Source organism: Megalops cyprinoides, chromosome 6 (genome assembly GCF_013368585.1).
Source record: "Megalops cyprinoides isolate fMegCyp1 chromosome 6, fMegCyp1.pri, whole genome shotgun sequence".
Classification (NCBI taxonomy): domain Eukaryota; kingdom Metazoa; phylum Chordata; class Actinopteri; order Elopiformes; family Megalopidae; genus Megalops; species Megalops cyprinoides.
In genome coordinates this window covers 2186840-2190481 of record NC_050588.1, presented here as the reverse complement: position 1 = coordinate 2190481, position 3642 = coordinate 2186840, and positions in this window count along the sequence as shown.

Here is a 3642-nt window from a genome sequence, read left to right as displayed (position 1 = left end):
TCTCTACGTTTGTCCCTGTTTATGTTAATTAGGGAGGTTACGTTTTCTGTTGTTTATTTTACTTTTTGTTAGGTTAGCAGACGCTTGAGACGATTACATTGTTGTGTTTTTCTGTTTGTTATTTCGGCATTCCCCCTCCTGAAGTTTTGCGTTTTGATTTTGCTTCCTTAAAAAAACCCATTCCTTTTTGCGAATTGTCGCTGGCGTGATTAGTGCTGAGGACAGTAGAAGGGATACTAAACTCAGTATTTTTATGTCGCTATCACACTTGGTCCGTTTTGCTGGTCCGAGCTCGAATGCGATGATTCCCCCCTGCCCATGCCCCGCTGGTCTCCGTTCACATAACATTTTTTGGTTACGAACCCTGGTCCGTTTACGTCATCATCACGTAACGAACGTGCAGCTTTTATTTGCCAATGTCGCTAGGCAACGACGCAAAAGGGAGGCAAAATGGAAAGCCACACTAGTTTTCTTATTCATCTTTTTGTTAATATGGTGTCAGCACCAAAATAACCGTGTTCGGCATTTTCTCTATGTCATATATGGGTCCCGTTGTCTCAGAGTGATACGTGCATAAGGGTTTTTGCGTAGACAGGCGGCAATGCAAAATGAATTTGCAGCTTTGCTTGCAGAGCATGCACGCATACCCTCAAGGTGAGTGAACAGTGTGGCTACCTGCAATTAGTTCCCGAATAGCTTTTAGATGCGACAAGCAAGTAACAAATTACACATCATCAGTAGCGTTTACTTACTGGTTTTAGTTCGGATAGCTTTCACACCGAATGCGAACCGCACTGGAGTTCAAGTGAACCGTACCCCTGACCGCCGTTTTCTGGAGGACTCGGGTGCGGTCCCTGGTGCGCACCCGAGTTCGGAAAACAGCGTTCACATCAACAAAACGAACCGAAGTAACGGCTCAAGCGGACTCGGGTCCCCACCAAAAGCTCTAGTGTGAAAGCACCTTACGATCCTTGACCCTAGACCGGGGGTCGTAACAAGTAAAACTTGGAATTTTGCTAGGTATGTCTAAGTAGGTGACTACATACATCACAGGCCCACAGGGTATTGTGGTGGAACATCTTTGACTAAGTGTATACCCCAGCTGTGAGATATCTGTATGCCAAGTAAGGCCTGTTGTGGGGCTGTTAATGAGAGTTGGACACTGTCTGAGTACTACCCAGAAGATGGACCTTGAGTGTAAGATAAAAGAATTGGACTCTGTGAAGAGGGGTAGTAAACAGGGGTTCTTCATGGAAAACAGCCAAGGCAGAGCAGGTCAAGAAGGGACAGTTATTTTGTATAGATTAGATATGCACGGTCGTGGAGATAATAGTGAACAGCCAAGGCGGGATAACTATTTTTAATTAGACAGATGTGATCTTGGAAACAACAGTGTACAGAACATGTGTTATGAAACTGAAGGAGTGGGTCTGAGTCTAAGCTCCAGGAGGAGCTAAGGGAATAAGCATAAAAAGAGATGCATTTGGGGGTTTTTCTGACAGCTTGGGGATATGACTGATGACATTACTGCTCCGCGGACCAGCCCGGTTTACTGTATGTGATTTGCGGCATATACAATAAACCTATTGCATCAGACTCTGGATATTATTTTCTGTACTTATTTATTGCGATTAGTTTATAACATTGTTTAATTCGCAAATTGTTAAAGCACAAGTGTGGAGGGAGCCACCAGTCCATTCGGCCCAGACTGGAAGGGGTTTTTCCTACCACATTTAATTGGCGTCACAAACAGGATAGGCTCAGGGCAGCCGAACGCCTGGACGGACCTGCTGATTCTCGGTGCAACAGTGGCCGCAAATAAAAGGTAAGCAGCGCCTTTTTCCAAAGTCTGCTAGTTTGTTGCATCCGAGAGCAGTGTCTCTGCCCGGGCCAAGGCAGTGTGAAGCCTCTCCTATAAAGAATCTAAATTTGTTAAAGAAATGAGTCTGATGGATTGTTGACTGTGTGAGTGAGAAAGGGTATGTGATAGGAGTGAATGAATGGATGCTTAATGTGGTAATAGTGTGTTGGTTTATTGTCTGTATTGCATTTGCAGGAGGTCTGGTTTATTTAGTGTTGATGCATTGCAGACAATAAAGTAACGGATTAGAAGGGTAAAAGAGTGTGCTGACACGATTCCTGGAGATCGTTAAAAATAATCAGAGGAGATAACGTTCTATGTGAACATAAGAGATTTGTTGGTAGTTGTTTTGGGGCACTCTGAAGGGTTTTTTGGTGTGAAGTCCTGCGGATACCACTCTGTGTTGAGGAAGTGTATCAGAGAGAGGTCTGAATGGGCAGGTAGTGTGTGTGAAGTCCTGTGGATACAGGGAGAGGTCTGTACGGGCAGGCTTTTTCCGTGTAAAGGAAGTGAATCACGGAGAGGTATTACGCTCTCACCTGTGTTAAGGAAGTGAATTGGGAAAAGGTTTGAATGGGCAGGTGATTATGCATTGACTGGGGGTATAACAGGAGGAGGTCTGAACGGGCAGGCAATAAGAGTAAAGTAAAGTAAAAGTCACCAGGGTGTGCGACAAAGTAATAAAGGCGCCGCGTCGCCAGGGTGTGTGATGGAGTAAAATAAAAAGTCGCCAGGGTGTGCGACAGTTGCCAGGGAGAGCAACAGAGTAAAACAAAAAGTCACCAGAGTGTGCGACTGTTGCCAGGGTATGCGACAACTGGACAACTGTCAGAGTTGTGAAGTGTGAATGTGCCGGCAATTGTGAGAATGGGGAGTGTGTGTGGTGAGTCTTATGTGTTGAACCAGCTGGTTGATTGGGGATTTGAAGGAGTGAATTGGAGAAAACTGCTAGCGTGTATTTGGTGTGATAATACAGAAATAACTGCATGCAAAAGAGTATTTTGAAATAAGAAGTATCTTACTAACAAGAGTGAGAGCTGAGTTTAACCTGGAGGTGGAAATTGTGTTGAGAACATTACAAAGAGGAGTGAAGTGGAGGCGTTGTAAAGTTGAGAGATAAAGTTATTTATCTCTAATTAAATTCTATATAATTAAACTTAGCGTGGGAAATGATGTAATTTGGAAAACTCATGGGAAGGAGGCAGAAAGGGAATTGATTTTATTGAAGTTTGGTATTCTTTATTTGAAACAGATAGCATACCCCAATTGCCATTTGAACTGTATAGGAACATTCAAGATAGTACATAGAAGGCATAAAATGAAATAAAATACAGCATTTTAAAAGATGTACAGCAGTACATAAGTGCAAAGCAAAGTGCAAAAAGGAATTTTAGGCCTGCATCAGGGAATTCATTGCTAGTTAAAGGCTAAAGTGAAGAAATAAGTTTTTGTCTTTCTTTTAAAAATATTTGGCTTCCCTGATGTCTATAGGTAGTGTGTTCCATAGCTTTGGGGCGTAATTGACAAAGGCCTCATCCCCGATTTTCTTTTGGCTGTTGCTGAAAACTTTTAATAAACCAGCAGCAGATGATCGCAGTGTTCTTGAAGGCAAATAGTTAACAAGGGAATTAGCAATGTAGCTTGGTCCTATCCCATTAAGGGCTTTGTATATAAGGAAGAGGACCTTAAAATTAATTTTAAAGGTTACAGGAAGCCAGTGCAGAGCAGCTAAAACTGGACTAATGTGCTTTCTCCTCTTGGTTCTCGTCAATAGCTGAGCT